This window comes from Pseudophryne corroboree, chromosome 6 (genome assembly GCF_028390025.1).
Source record: "Pseudophryne corroboree isolate aPseCor3 chromosome 6, aPseCor3.hap2, whole genome shotgun sequence".
NCBI lineage: Eukaryota > Metazoa > Chordata > Amphibia > Anura > Myobatrachidae > Pseudophryne > Pseudophryne corroboree.
This window is the reverse complement of record NC_086449.1, coordinates 773,143,959-773,160,880: the sequence shown is the minus strand read 5'-3', so window position 1 is coordinate 773,160,880 and position 16,922 is coordinate 773,143,959. Positions and strand designations below refer to the sequence as shown.

Here is a 16,922-nt window from a genome sequence, read left to right as displayed (position 1 = left end):
CTCTTAGACACAGAGCATCGAGCACCACTCCTAGACCCAGAGCATCGGGCACCGCTCCTAGACCCAGAGCATCGGGCACCGCTCCTAGACCCAGAGCATCGGGCACCGCTCCTAGACCCAGAGCATCGGGCACCACTCCTAGACCCAGAGCATCGGGCATCGCTCCTAGACCCAGAGCATCGGGCACCACTCCAGGACCCCGGGCATTGGACACCGCCCCAGGACCCTGGGCATCGGGTACCGCTTCAGGACCCTGGGCATCGGGTACCGCTTCAGGACTCAGAGATTTCACTACTGGGGTTTGCAACTCTGATTCAACAGGAAAGTCAAGAGAGGAGAGAAACATTCTCCTTTGGTTCCTGAATCTATAATGGGGCTCCCTAGCCCAAGGACCCCAATTATAGGACAGAGTTCTTTTTAGTGTGGGTTTTGTGACAAGTACCTCTGCCACAGTAGAGACAGGAGTAGGTCTTGAATCCTGACTCAACTTGGCCAGAGGGCAGGACTTGTTGCCACACTTTGGCTAGTGCAACTCACAGGTCTGCAGATAGTGGCCTAAACCCCTACAATAAAGGCATATATTTAAGTTTCTGCGACGCAGACGCTTCTCTTCTGAGAGCCTGGGCCGCAGAAAACTTTTAAACCTTTTCTCTCCAACCAAACCTGAGGATTCTCTTGTCACAATATTGTGAGCAAGAGTCTCTTTAGAGATAGATGTACTCTCAACAACTTCTGGCAAGATAAGCAAAATCTTGGTCAGAAGGTTTTGCAGTTGCTTTAAGGATTGCTGCAAAACTTCCAGCCGCTCAGGTCTCAATGCACTGAAAGCAGAGTTCAGGGCTGAGAGAGACGCCTGTAGGGCTTGCACAGTAGGCATAGGAGGATTTCAAACTAGACAGACAAGACTGGGCTGGATTCTGAACTAGACAAGACAAGACAAGACAAGACAAGACTGGGCTGGATTCTGAACTAGACAAGACAAGACTAGGCTGGATTCTGAACTAGACAAGACAAGACTGGGCTGGATTCTGGATTCTGAACACCGGGCTGTATTCTGAACACCGGACTGGATTCTGAACACCGGACTGGATTCTAAACACCGGACTGGATTCTAAACACCGGACTGGATTCTAAACACCGGACTGGATTCTAAACACCGGACTGGATTCTAAACACCGGACTGGACCAAAAAAGAAAAAAATAAGAATTTACTTACCGATAATTCTATTTCTCATAGTCCGTAGTGGATGCTGGGAACTCCGTAAGGACCATGGGGAATAGCGGCTCCGCAGGAGACTGGGCACAAAAAGTAAAAGCTTTAGACTAGCTGGTGTGCACTGGCTCCTCCCCCTATGACCCTCCTCCAAGCCTCAGTTAAGATACTGTGCCCGGACGAGCGTACATAATAAGGAAGGATCTTGAATCCCGGGTAAGACTCATACCAGCCACACCAATCACACCGTACAACTCGTGATCTGAACCCAGTTAACAGTATGATAACCGCAGGAGCCTCTGAAAAGATGGCTTCCAACAATAAACAACCCGATTTGTTTGTAACAATAACTATATACAAGTATTGCAGACAATCCGCACTTGGGATGGGCGCCCAGCATCCACTACGGACTACGAGAAATAGAATTACCGGTGAGTAAATTCTTATTTTCTCTGACGTCCTAGTGGATGCTGGGAACTCCGTAAGGACCATGGGGATTATACCAAAGCTCCCAAACGGGCGGGAGAGTGCGGATGACTCTGCAGCACCGAATGAGAGAACTCCAGGTCCTCCTCAGCCAGGGTATCAAATTTGTAGAATTTAGCAAACGTGTTTGCCCCTGACCAAGTAGCTGCTCGGCAAAGTTGTAAAGCCGAGACCCCTCGGGCAGCCGCCCAAGATGAGCCCTCTTTCCTTGTGGAATGGGCTTTTACAGATTTTGGCTGTGGCAGGCCTGCCACAGAATGTGCAAGTTGAATTGTACTACAAATCCAACGAGCAATCGTCTGCTTAGAAGCAGGAGCACCCAGCTTGTTGGGTGCATACAGTATAAACAGCGAGTCAGATTTTCTGACTCCAGCCGTCCTGGAAACATATATTTTCAGGGCCCTGACTACGTCCAGCAACTTGGAGTCCTCCAAGTCCCTAGTAGCCACAGGTACCACAATAGGTTGATTCATGTGAAACGCTGAAACCACCTTAGGGAGAAATTGAGGACGAGTCCTCAATTCCGCCCTATCCGAATGAAATATCAGGTAAGGGCTTTTATAGGATAAAGCCGCCAATTCTGATACGCGCCTGGCTGAAGCCAGGGCCAACAGCATTACCACTTTCCATGTGAGATATTTCAAATCCACTGTGGCAAGTGGTTCAAACCAATGTGATTTTAGGAACCCTAAAACTATATTGAGATCCCAAGGTGCCACTGGAGGCACAAAAGGAGGCTGTATATGCAGCACCCCTTTGACAAACGTCTGAACTTCAGGCACTGAAGCCAGTTCTTTCTGGAAGAAGATCGACAGGGCCGAAATTTGAACCTTAATGGATCCTAATTTTAGGCCCATAGACAATCCTGCTTGCAGGAAATGTAGGAAACGACCCAGTTGAAATTCCTCCGTAGGGGCCTTCTTGGCCTCACAACACGCAACATATTTTCGCCAAATGCGATGATAATGTTTTGCAGTTACATCCTTCCTGGCCTTGATCAGGGTAGGGATGACTCTTGGAACAGACAAGGTCCCTGCTGGAGCAGGTCCTTCCTTAGAGGTAGAGGCCACGGGTCCTCCGTGAGCATCTCTTGCAGCTCCGGGTACCAAGTTCTTCTTGGCCAATCCGGAGCCACGAGTATCGTTCTTACTCCTCTCCTTCTTATGATTCTCAGTACTTTTGGTATGAGAGGAAGAGGAGGGAACACATATACCGACTGGAACACCCACGGAGTCACCAGAGCGTCCACCGCTATTGCCTGAGGGTCCCTTGACCTGGCGCAATATCTGCTTGTTGAGACGGGACGCCATCATGTCCACCTTTGGTTTTTCCCAACGGTTTACAATCACTTGGAAGACTTCTGGATGAAGTCCCCACTCCCCCGGGTGGAGGTCGTGTCTGCTGAGGAAGTCTGCTTCCCAGTTGTCCACTCCCGGAATGAACACTGCTGACAGTGCTATCACATGATTTTCCGCCCAGTGGAGAATCCTTGCAGCTTCTGCCATTGCCCTCCTGCTTCTTGTGCCGCCCTGTCTGTTTACGTGGGCGACCGCCGTGATGTTGTCCGACTGGATCAATACCGGTTGACCCTGAAGCAGAGGCCTTGCTTGACTTAGGGCATTGTAAATGGCCCTTAGCTCTAGGATATTTATGTGAAGAGACGTTTCCATGCTTGACGACAAGCCCTGGAAATTTCTTCCCTGTGTTACTGCTCCCCAGCCTCTCAGGCTGGCATCCGTGGTTACCAGCATCCAATCCTGAATGCCGAATCTGCGGCCCTCTAGAAGATGAGCCTTCTGTAACCACCACAGGAGAGATACCCTTGTCCTTGGAGATAGGGTTATCCGCTGATGCATCTGAAGATGCGATCCGGACCATTTGTCCAGCAGATCCCACTGAAAAGTTCTTGCATGGAATCTTCCGAATGGAATCGCTTCGAAAGAAGCCACCATTTTTCCCAGGACTCTCGTGCACTGATACTTGTCCTGGTTTTAGGAGGTTCCTGACTAGCTCGGATAACTCCCTGGCCTTCTCCTCCGGGAGAAACACCTTTTTCTGGACTGTGTCCAGAATCATCCCTAGGAACAGTAGACGTGTTGTTGGAATCAGCTGTGATTTTGGGATATTTAGAATCCACCCGTGCTGACGTAGCACTACCTGAGATAGTGCTACTCCGACCTCTAACTGTTCCCTGGACCTTGCCCTTATCAGGAGATCGTCCAAGTAAGGGATAATTAATACGCCTTTTCTTCGAAGAAGAATCATCATTTCGGCCATTACCTTGGTAAAGACCCGTGGTGCCGTGGACAATCCAAACGGCAGCGTCTGAAACTGATAATGACAGTTTTGTATCACAAACCTGAGGTACCCTTGGTGAGAAGGGTAGATTGGGACATGGAGATAAGCATCCTTGATGTCTAGAGACACCATATAGTCCCCTTCTTCCAGGTTCGCTATCACTGCTCTGAGTGACTCCATCTTGAATTTGAACCTTTTTATGTAAGTGTTCAAAGATTTTAGATTTAAAATTGGTCTCACCGAGCCGTCCGGCTTCGGTACCACAAACAGCGTGGAATAATACCCCTTTCCCTGTTGTAGGAGGGGTACCTTGATTATCACCTGCTGGGAATACAGCTTGTGAATAGCTTCCAATACTGCCTCCCTGTCGGAGGGAGACGTTGGTAGAGCAGACTTCAGGAACCGGCGAGGGGGAGACGTCTCAAATTCCAATTTGTACCCCTGTGATACTACCTGCAGGATCCAGGGGTCCACTTGCGAGTGAGCCCACTGCGCGCTGAAATTCTTGAGACGGCCCCCCACCGTGCCCGAGTCTGCTTGCAGAGCCCCAGCGTCATGCTGAGGACTTGGCAGAAGCGGGGGAGGGCTTCTGCTCTTGGGAAGAGGCTGCATGGTGCAGTCTTTTTCCCCTTCCTCTGCCCCGGGGCAGGAACGAGCGGCCTTTTTCCCTCTTGCCCTTATAGGGACGAAAGGACTGGGTTTGAAAAGACGGTGTCTTTTTCTGCTGAGAGGTGACCTGGGGTAAAAAGGTGGATTTTCCAGCCGTTGCCGTGGCCACCAGGTCCGATAGACCGACCCCAATAACTCCTCCCCTTTATACGGCAATACTTCCATATGTCGTTTGGAATCCGCATCACCTGACCACTGTCGCGTCCATAACGTTCTTCTGGCAGAAATGGACATCGCACTTACTCTAGATGCCAGGGTGCAAATATCCCTCTGTGCATCTCGCATATATAGTAATGCATCCTTTAAATGCTCTATAGTTAATAATATACTGTCCCTATCCAGGGTATCAATATTTTCAGTCAGGGAATCCGACCAAGCCACTCCAGCGCTGCACATCCAGGCTGAGGCGATCGCTGGTCGCAGTATAACACCGGTATGTGTGTATATACCTTTTAAGATATTTTCCAGCCTTCTATCAGCTGGTTCCTTGAGAGCGGCCGTATCAGGAGACGGTAACGCCACTTGTTTTGATAAGCGTGTGAGCGCCTTATCTACCCTAGGGGGTGTTTCCCAACGTGCCCTAACCTCTGGCGGGAAAGGGTATAGTGCCAATAATTTATTAGAAATCAGCAGTTTTTTATCGGGGGAAACCCACGCTTTATCACACACGTCATTTAATTCATCTGACTCAGGAAAAACCACTGGTAGTTTTTTCACACCCCACATAATACCCTTTTTTGTGGTACTTGTAGTGTCAGAAATGTTCAATGCCTCCTTCATTGCCGTGATCATGTAACGTGTGGCCCTACTGGACATTACGTTTGTCTCGTCACCGTCGACACTGGATTCAGTATCCGTGTCAGGGTCTGTGTCGACCATCTGAGGTAACGGGCGTTTTAGCGCCCCTGACGGTGTCTGAGACGCCTGAACAGGCACTAATTGATTTGTCGGCTGTCTCATGTCGTCAACAGTTTTTTGCAAAGTGCTGACATTGTCACGTAATTCTTTAATTACTACCATCCAGTCAGGTGTCGACTCCCTAGGGGGTGACATCACTAACACAGGCAATTGCTCTGCTTCCACATCATTTTCCTCCTCATACATGTCGACACAATCGTACCGACACCCAGCACACACACAGGGAATGCTCTGATAGAGGACAGGACCCAACTAGCCCTTTGGGGAGACAGAGGGAGAGTTTGCCAGCACACACCAGAGCCCTATATATATATACAGGGATAACCTTATATAAGTGTTACTCCCTGTTATAGCTGCTGTATTTATATATTAGCTGCCAATAGTGCCCCCCTCTCTGTTTTACCCTGTTTCTGTAGTGCAGGACTGCAGGGGATAGTCAGGGATCCGTCCTTCCAGCGGAGCTGTGAAAGAAAATGGCGCTTGTGTGCTGAGGAGAAAGGCTCCGCCCCCTTCACGGCGGCCTTTTCTCCCGCTTTTTTCAGGAAACTGGCAGGGGATAAATGCATCCATATAGCCCAGGAGCTATATGTGATGCATTTTTTTTAGCCATATAAGGTTTTTATATCGTTTTTATTGCGTCTCAGGGCGCTCCCCCCCAGCGCCCTGCACCCTCAGTGACCGGAGTGTGAAGTGTGCTGAGAGCAATGGCGCACAGCTGCAGTGCTGTGCGCTACCTTATTTGAAGAGAGGAACGTCTTCTGCCGCCGCTTTCTCCGGACCTCTTCGCTCTTCTGGCTCTGTAAGGGGGCCGGCGGCGCGGCTCCGGGACCCATCCAGGCTGAACCTGTGATCGTCTCTCTGGAGCTAATGTCCAGTAGCCAAGAAGCCCAATCCACTCTGCAGTCAGGTGAGTTCGCTTCTTCTCCCCTTAGTCCCACGATGCAGTGAGCCTGTTGCCAGCAGGACTCACTGAAAATAAAAAACCTATTTAAACTTTTACTTCTAAGCAGCTCAGGAGAGCCACCTAGCTTGCACCCTTCTCGTTCGGGCACAAAAATCTAACTGAGGCTTGGAGGAGGGTCATAGGGGGAGGAGCCAGTGCACACCAGCTAGTCTAAAGCTTTTACTTTTTGTGCCCAGTCTCCTGCGGAGCCGCTATTCCCCATGGTCCTTACGGAGTTCCCAGCATCCACTAGGACGTCAGAGAAACTACTATTTAGCTTTGTTTCTTTTTTGTTGTATGGCTGGTGATAATGTTACGTTCCTGTACTTGGGGTTCATCCGCCCAGTTCCAGGAGTACCAAGTACAGTGAACGTAACACTCCTCAGGGAAAGGAAAAGCAATGAGAATTCTTTTAGGGATCTGGAATTTTTTCTCTGGGTTTTCCAGGATTTTTCAAATAAAGAGTTAAGCTTTTTAGAAGCAGGGAAGGTGAGGGAGGATTTATTACTTTCCATAAAATAAGACACCTCTTCAGACTCAGGTAACTTCTCAGTAATATGCAAAACATCCCTAATGGCTTCAATCATCAACTGCACGCCCTTAGCAAGGGATGCATCCCCTCCCTGCATATCTCCATCACCATCCCCTGTATCAGAGTCGGTATCAGTGTCAACTTTGGGCAGGTGTACATTTTTTAGGGTATGTAGGTGGGGTATTTGAGGAAGTATGAGCTGATTGCTGCAAACCCTCTACAGACTTTCTCAAAAACTGCGTCTCTATCTCATTATGTGACATCCTTGATGAAATCTGTGATATCATTCCCCTTAATGAATCCACCCATGGGGGTTCGGATTCGGCAGGTTGGGAAAGCACTTTGCAGTCCTGAGTATATGGGACAGACTCTTCAGGAGAAGATACACACTCTGCAGCACATTATACAGAGGCCTTAGACCTGGTAATATGGATATATACACTCACACACACATAAAGGAAAATGTCAGACACAGTTTCCCCCAGAGTACCTTCAGAAAGTCACAGAGTATAAGGATCCAGTCCCACAGCGCCCCTGGAGCAGTTATTATGATAAAAGCCCGGCGCTTTTACACCCCCCCCCCCCGTCTATAACACCCTGGTACCGCAGTAACTGGAGTCAGGTGGAGGGTGAGCGCTCCCTGTCATCGTGCTTCAGCATTCTGCAGAGAGAAAATGGCGCTGGTGAGTGCTGGATCCGCTCTGAGAAGCCCCGCCCCCTGCAATGGCGCACGGCTTCCCGCACATTAAGATGATTATACTGGCCTGAGGTGTTTAGTGCTAACAGCGGGATTAGCCCGTTAGCTGTTTTGCCAGTGTAGGGTGATCGCGCTGGCCCAGGACGTCCTCAGCCACGTCTACATAACAATGTTGCGGAGCCTTCATGGAGCGCAGCCTGTCAGAGCTGCGCTCCCACCCTTGTGCCGCCATTCCTGCTGGCGAGCCGCTAACCGGGCCGCCGGCGCTGAACTCACCACTCTTCTTTCTTCTGGCTCTGTTAGGGGGTGGCGGCCGTGCTGCTGGAGTGAGCGGTCGCCTCGTGGGCTTGCGATCAGCACCCTCAGGAGCTCAGTGTTCTGTCAGCGGAGATAGAGAACCATTAACTTCGAGAGTTGGTTCCTACTCCCCCCCTAAGTCCCACGAAGCAGAGAGGCTGTTCCAGCAGCCTTCCTGTACCTAACAACTCTTCAAAAACAATAAAACTTGAAAAACTCCTAGGAGCTCCCCTAGCTGTCACCGGCTCATCCGGGTACATTTTCTAAACTGAATCTGGTAGGAGGGGCATAGAGGGAGGAGCCAGCCCACACTATTAAACTCTTAAAGTGCCAGTGGCTCCCAAAGGACCCATCTATACCCCATGGTACTAAATGGACCCCAGCATCCTCTAGGATGTTAGACAAATATACAATAAAATATACTGTGTCCAATAAAAATTAAGAAATAAACCTCTTAAGGTAAACAGATCTCTTGTAGACACAGCAGTGTGTAAATGTCAGAACACCAGCAACCAACAACTTGAATACTCAAATGTAGATACTGTTTAAATCAATGTATCTAATATGGTAATCAGGATCACTTTGACCTCTTACAAATAGACTGGTGTGTCTGTATACTGTATATCATCCAGTCGGAGGATCGGATCAGAAAAATCAATGTGTTACAATGCCTGCAAATTAAAGCAAACATAGCAGACAGATCTCTTGCAAACACGGGTGGTATTCACGTGACCGGCGGTCACATGATCTCCACCAAATCCCGCCCCCTCACTATCGCGACGGTCGGCATGCCGACCAGCCGGGACTATTTCCACTCGTGGGTGTCCACGAAACCCATAGAGTGGGAACAGAACCCGTGGCGACGGTCGCCTCTGAGCCCGCAAGGGGCTTGCTGCACTCCCCGCTGGGAACCCGGCGTCGGTATGTTGCCAGGATCCGGGTGTCGGTATGCTGCCAGGATCCGGGCGTCGGTATGCTGACTGCCGGTCAGCCATACCACACCTGCAAACACAGCAGAATGTATTTGTCAGAACAACAGCAATGAAAGACGTGCTCAGATGCAGATATATTGATTTGAAAAGAATGGATACAGGGCCTAATTCATATCTGATGGCTGCTGTTCCTTTTTTAGCACAGCGGGCGATCAGATCTGAACTGCGCATGCGTATGCACCGCACTGCGCCGGCACGTCGCACAGCTGCAAAGGGGATCGCCGGTCAGCGATGGGATTGTGAGAAGGATCCATTTGCACGGGCATTCGCAAGGAGATTGACAGGAAGAGGCCGTTTGTGGGTGGCAACTGAACGTTTCAGGGAGTGTCCGGAAAAACGCAGGCGGGCTCAAGCGTTTGCAGGGCGGGTGTCTGACGTCAAATCCGGTCCCGAACAGGCAGATGTGATCACAGCGGCTGAGTAAGTCCTGTGCTGCGCAGAGACTGCACAAGGGGGGTCATTCCGACCCGATCGCTCGCTGCAGTTTGTTGCAGCGCAGCAATCTGGTTGGAAATGCGCATGCGCTGGCGCATGGCAGCTTTCGTTATCTAGCGACTGCCTCTGAGACAGCCAGACAGCCGCAGGAGCTGCGCTGGCTGGGAGTTACTCCTCAAATACAAAGGCATCGCCTCTGTGCGATGCTTTTGTATTTGTGCAGGGGGGCCGGCACTGACTTGCGGGGCGGACTAGCCCTGTGCTGGGCGTCCCCCCGCATGTCTGAGTTAACGATCGTAGCTGTGCTAAATTGCAGATGTCCTCTGTCTGGCAAAGTGTTCACACAGTGTACGCATGCATTCGCACACTTGCACGGGGTGGGTTTTCACTCTCTATGGGCGGAGGCTATCTGATCGGACAGCGGCTGCATTGCAATCACGATCTGTACGCAGTTTTTGTAGCTATTATTGCTCACGCGTGCGCAATGCGAATGCCGTGCATGTGCAGTCATTCCATAATTGGCTGGATTGCGGATCGCAAATTTTACAATCCTTACTGAACAGAGTCCTAAATCCTTTACACAATGTGGTATATATGAGGTGTTAGGAAACATCAGGAGCCCGATTCTGAATTGGACACAGAAGTGCAGGCAGCAGCATGTATCGGCCTTCTCCCGCCTGCAACTTTATGCAAATGGCGCTACAGAGTCTTTACCTACACAAGTACATCGGTGTGGCCAAATGTGCGAGGACTGAGATGCCCACTGTCATCTTCTGTACACGCGGTCACACTGATTGGTGCGTCATTAGACACCATTGGTCGCACCATCAAAACTTGCACCATCCCTTTGGAAGATGCAGTTTCTCTGTCTCCAGAGAGATCTCTTGCACCAACATTAGAACTGGTGCAAGTGTGCACTAAATATGGTGACGACTATGAAAACAAGCAGACAGATAGGGGAGGTGCGGTTGCATAGATGTAGTATTCATTCTACCAATGCACCTTTCACACCCCATGTAAGTCCTCTTTCCTGCCTGGGCAGTGCCAGATTAAGGTCCACATAGGCCTGGAGCTGAAATTTACAAAGGGCCTATTATATGGGGCCACCAAGGGTGTGACTAGTGATGTGGGGGGGGGGGGGGCAAGACCAGTAGCACCCATTACTGTACTCACAGCAGCACCCATTACTATACTCACACAGCTGCACCTGTTACTCATATGGTGGCCAATCCTGGGATCGGGATCGGCAGTATCCTGGGAATTTGGCCTAAAATAAGAATTTACTTACCGATAATTCTATTTCTCATAGTCCGTAGTGGATGCTGGGGACTCCGAAAGGACCATGGGGAATAGCGGCTCCGCAGGAGACTGGGCACAAAAGTAAAAGCTTTAGGACTACCTGGTGTGCACTGGCTCCTCCCCCTATGACCCTCCTCCAAGCCTCAGTTAGGATACTGTGCCCGGACGAGCGTACACAATAAGGAAGGATTTTGAATCCCGGGTAAGACTCATACCAGCCACAGCAATCACACCGTACAACTTGTGATCTGAACCCAGTTAACAGCATGATAACAGAAGGAGCCTCTGAAAAGATGGCTCACAACAACAATAACCCGATTTTTGTAACAATAACTATGTACAAGTAATGCAGACAATCCGCACTTGGGATGGGCGCCTAGCATCCACTACGGACTATGAGAAATAGAATTATCGGTAAGTAAATTCTTATTTTCTCTAACGTCCTAGTGGATGCTGGGGACTCCGAAAGGACCATGGGGATTATACCAAAGCTCCCAAACGGGCGGGAGAATGCGGATGACTCTGCAGCACCGAATGAGAGAACTCCAGGTCCTCCTCAGCCAGGGTATCAAATTTGTAGAATTTAGCAAACGTGTTTGCCCCTGACCAAGTAGCTGCTCGGCAAAGTTGTAACGCCGAGACCCCTCGGGCAGCCGCCCAAGATGAGCCCACCTTCCTTGTGGAATGGGCTTTTACAGATTTTGGCTGTGGCAGGCCTGCCACAGAATGTGCAAGCTGAATTGTACTACAAATCCAACGAGCAATCGTCTGCTTAGAAGCAGGAGCACCCAGCTTGTTGGGTGCATACAGGATAAACAGCGAGTCAGATTTTCTGACTCCAGCCGTCCTGGAAACATATATTTTCAGGGCCCTGACTACGTCCAGCAACTTGGAATCCTCCAAGTCCCTAGTAGCCGCAGGCACCACAATAGGCTGGTTTAAGTGAAATGCTGAAACCACCTTAGGGAGAAATTGAGGACGAGTCCTCAATTCTGCCCTGTCCGTATGAAAAATTAGGTAAGGGCTTTTATAGGATAAAGCCGCCAATTCTGAGACACGCCTGGCTGAAGCCAGGGCTAACAGCATTACCACTTTCCATGTGAGATATTTTAAATCCACAGTGGTGAGTGGTTCAAACCAATGTGATTTTAGGAATCCCAAAACTACATTGAGATCCCAAGGTGCCACTGGAGGCACAAAAGGAGGCTGTATATGCAGTACTCCCTTGACAAACGTCTGAACTTCAGGAACAGAAGCTAGTTCTTTTTGGAAGAATATTGACAGGGCCGAAATTTGAACCTTAATGGACCCTAATTTGAGGCCCATAGACAGTCCTGTTTGCAGGAAATGCAGGAATCGACCCAGTTGAAATTCCTCTGTAGGGGCCTTCCTGGCCTCGCACCACGCAACATATTTACGCCAAATACGGTGATAATGTTGTATGGTTACATCCTTCCTGGCTTTGATCAGGGTAGGGATGACTTCATCCGGAATGCCTTTTTCCTTCAGGATCCGGCGTTCAACCGCCATGCCGTCAAACGCAGCCGCGGTAAGTCTTGGAACAGACATGGTCCCTGCTGGAGCAGGTCCTTTCTTAGAGGTAGAGGCCACGGGTCCTCCGTGAGCATCTCCTGAATTTCCGGGTACCAAGTCCTTCTTGGCCAATCCGGAGCCACGAGTATAGTCTTTACTCCTCTCCTTCTTATGATTCTCAGTACTTTTGGTATGAGAGGAAGAGGAGGGAACACATACACTGACTGGTACACCCACGGTGTTACCAGAGCGTCCACAGCTATTGCCTGAGGGTCCCTTGACCTGGCGCAATATCTGTCCAGTTTTTTGTTGAGGCGGGACGCCATCATGTCCACCTTTGGTTTTTCCCAACGGTTCACAATCATGTGGAAGACTTCTGGGTGAAGTCCCCACTCCCCCGGGTGAAGATCGTGTCTGCTGAGGAAGTCTGCTTCCCAGTTGTCCACTCCCGGAATGAACACTGCTGACAGTGCTATCACATGATTTTCCGCCCAGCGAAGAATCCTTGCCACTTCCATCATTGCCCTCCTGCTTCTTGTGCCGCCCTGTCTGTTTACGTGGGCGGCTGCCGTGATGTTGTCCGACTGGATCAACACCGGCTGACCCTGAAGCAGAGGTCTTGCCTGACTTAGGGCATTGTAAATGGCCCTTAGTTCCAGGATATTTATGTGAAGTGACGTTTCCATGCTTGACCACAAGCCCTGGAAATTTTTTCCCTGTGTGACTGCTCCCCAGCCTCTCAGGCTGGCATCCGTGGTCACCAGGACCCAATCCTGAATGCCGAATCTGCGGCCCTCTAGGAGATGAGCACTCTGTAACCACCACAGGAGAGACACCCTTGTCCTTGGAGACAGGATTATCCGCTGATGCATTTGAAGATGCGATCCGGACCATTTGTCCAGCAGATCCCACTGAAAAGTTCTTGCGTGGAATCTGCCGAATGGAATCGCTTCGTAAGAAGCCACCATCTTTCCCAGGACCCTTGTGCATTGATGTACTGACACTTGGCCTGGTCTTAGGAGGTATCTGACTAGGTCGGATAACTCCTTGGCCTTCTCCTCCGGGAGAAACACCTTTTTCTGTACTGTGTCCAGAATCATCCCTAGGAACAGCAGACGTGTCGTCGGAATCAGCTGCGATTTTGGAATATTTAGAATCCATCCGTGCTGTCGTAGTACTACTTGAGATAGTGCTACTCCGACCTCTAACTGTTCTCTGGACCTTGCCCTTATGAGGAGATCGTCCAAGTAAGGGATAATTAAGACGCCTTGTCTTCGAAGAAGAATCATCATTTCGGCCATTACCTTGGTAAAGACCCGGACAATCCAAACGGCAGCGTCTGAAACTGATAGTGACAGTTCTGTACCACAAACCTGAGGTACCCTTGGTGAGAAGGGCAAATTGGGACATGGAGGTAAGCATCCTTGATGTCCAGAGACACCATATAGTCCCCTTCTTCCAGGTTCGCTATCACTGCTCTGAGTGACTCCATCTTGAACTTGAACCTTTTTATGTAAGTGTTCAAGGATTTCAGATTTAAAATGGGTCTCACCGAGCCGTCCGGCTTCGGTACCACAAACAGCGTGGAATAATACCCCTTTCCCTGTTGTAGGAGGGGTACCTTGATTATCACCTGCTGGGAATACAGCTTGTGAATGGCTTCCAATACCGCCTCCCTGTCGGGGGGAGACTTTGGTAAAGCAGACTTCAGGAACCGGCGAGGGGGAGACGTCTCGAATTCCAATTTGTACCCCTGAGATACTACCTGCAGGATCCAGGGGTCCACTTGCGAGTGAGCCCACTGCGCGCTGAAATTCTTGAGACGGACCCCCACCGTGCCTGAGTCCGCCTGTAAGGCCCCAGCGTCATGCTGAGGACTTGGCAGAAGCGGGGGAGGGCTTCTGTTCGTGGGAAGAGGCTGTCTGCTGCAGTCTTTTTCCCCTTCCTCTGCCCCGGGGCAGATATGAGTGGCCTTTTGCCCGCTTGCCCTTATGGGGACGAAAGGACTGAGCCTGAAAAGACGGTATCTTTTTCTGCTGCGAGGTGACTTGGGGTAAAAAGGTGGATTTTCCAGCCGTTGCCGTGGCCACCAGGTCCGATAGACCGACCCCAAATAACTCCTCCCCTTTATACGGCAATACTTCCATATGCCGTTTGGAATCCGCATCCCCTGACCACTGTCGCGTCCATAATCCTCTTCTGGCAGAAATGGACATCGCACTTACTCTTGATGCCAGAGTGCAAATGTCCCTCTGTGCATCTCGCATATATAGAAATGCATCCTTTAAATGCTCTATAGTCAATAATATATTGTCCCTGTCCAGGGTATCAATATTTTCAGTCAGGGAATCCGACCAAGCCACCCCAGCACTGCACATCCAGGCTGAGGCGATTGCTGGTCGCAGTATAATACCAGTATGTGTGTATATACTTTTAAGGATATATTCCAGCTTCCTATCAGCTGGTTCCTTGAGGGCGGCCGTATCAGGGGACGGTAACGCCACTTGTTTTGATAAGCGTGTGAGCGCCTTATCTACGCTAGGGGGTGTTTCCCAACGCGCCCTAACCTCTGGCGGGAAAGGGTATAATGCCAATAACTTTTTTGAAATTAGCAGTTTTTTATCGGGGGGAAACCCACGCTTCATCACACACCTCATTTAATTCATCTGATTCGGGAAAAACTACGGGTAGTTTTTTCACACCCCACATAATACCCTTTTTTGTGGTACTTGTAGTATCAGAAATGTTCAAAACCTCCTTCATTGCCGTGATCATGTAACGTGTGGCCCTACTGGAAAATACGTTTGTTTCCTCACCGTCGACACTGGAGTCAGTGTCCGTGTCTGTGTCTGTATCGACCTGAGGTAACGGGCGCTTTAGAGCCCCTGACGGTGTTTGAGACGCCTGTACAGGTATTAACTGATTTGCCGGCTGTCTCATGTCGTCAACAGTCTTTTGTAAGGTGCTGACACTATCACGTAATTCTTTCCATAAGACCATCCAGTCAGGTGTCGACTCCCTAGGGGGTGACATCACTAACACAGGCAATTGCTCCGCCTCCACACCATTTTCCTCCTCATACATGTCGACACAACGTACCGACACACAGCACACACACAGGGAATGCTCTGATAGAGGACAGGACCCCACTAGCCCTTTGGGGAGACAGAGGGAGAGTTTGCCAGCACACACCAGAGCGCTATATATATATACAGGGATAACCTTATATAAGTGTTTTTCCCTAATATAGCTGCTGTATATATTTATATGCCAATTTAGTGCCCCCCCTCTCTTGTTTTACCCTGTTTCTGTAGTGCAGGACTGCAGGGGAGAGTCAGGGAGCCTTCCTCCAACGGAGCTGTGAGGAAAAAATGGCGCCAGTGTGCTGAGGAGATAGGCTCCGCCCCTTTTTCGGCGGCCTTTCTCCCGCTTTTTTATGTAAAAATAGGCAGGGGTTAAATACATCCATATAGCCCAGGAGCTATATGTGATGTATTTTTTGCCAAAAAAGGTGTTTTTATTGCGTCTCAGGGCGCCCCCCCCCAGCGCCCTGCACCCTCAGTGACCGGAGTGTGAAGTGTGCTGAGAGCAATGGCGCACAGCTGCGGTGCTGTGCGCTACCTTAGTGAAGACAGGACGTCTTCTGCCGCCGATTTTCCGGACCTCTTCAGTCTTCTGGCTCTGTAAGGGGGACGGCGGCGCGGCTTCGGGACCCATCCATGGCTGGGCCTGTGATCGTCCCTCTGGAGCTAATGTCCAGTAGCCTAAGAAGCCCAATCCACTCTGCACGCAGGTGAGTTCGCTTCTTCTCCCCTTAGTCCCTCGATGCAGTGAGCCTGTTGCCAGCAGGTCTCACTGAAAATAAAAAAACCTATTTAAACTTTTACTCTAAGCAGCTCAGGAGAGCCACCTAGATTGCACCCTTCTCGTTCGGGCACAAAATCTTAACTGAGGCTTGGAGGAGGGTCATAGGGGGAGGAGCCAGTGCACACCAGGTAGTCCTAAAGCTTTTACTTTTGTGCCCAGTCTCCTGCGGAGCCGCTATTCCCCATGGTCCTTTCGGAGTCCCCAGCATCCACTAGGACGTTAGAGAAAATGGGGCTTACAATCCCGGTATTTGGGCCAACGCTTTTTTTTTTTTAATGCCAGGCAGCGTCTGAGCCAATTCAGCACACGGCTCAGATGCTGCTCGGCTCCCCCTGCCCCTGGCAGTGCGGCTGTGTGCACTGCGCAGCGTGACATGGTGTTAGAGGTCACACTGTGCCGCACAGCATAAACCTCGCCGCCGGCCTGGAATGCCCGTACCCGCCCATACTCACCGCCTGCTGGAGCCGCCGCCTGCTGCCCGGACCTGCCGATAGCACAGCCGCCTGCCACATGGACTTGCCAACAGCACCGCCGACATCTGGACCTGAGGAGGGTATTTTTAAAAAAAATGTTTTAACCCTTGTTAGTCCCGAGTATTAGGACCATTAGCATTATATAAACCATATAAACTGTAAATAATATTGTGTTTTTAATTTTTATGCTTGATAACCTAATAAATTGGAGTATACCAGAATTTAAAAGTAAACTGCATATGTGATATTATTTGTTTAGGAGTGAGCGCT

At 50.1% G+C, this 16,922-nt stretch overlaps 1 protein-coding gene across 1 annotated transcript in view; it reads right to left on the bottom strand.

The window, feature by feature from the left end:
* Positions 1-16,706, bottom strand: part of SMIM3 (small integral membrane protein 3) — a 134,009-nt gene extending 117,303 nt beyond the window's left edge. The window contains exon 1 of the mRNA XM_063928673.1: positions 16,632-16,706. The gene's annotated coding sequence lies outside the window, so the exon portion shown is untranslated. The remainder of the gene's footprint in view (positions 1-16,631) is intronic.
* Positions 16,707-16,922: the final 216 nt, after the last annotated feature.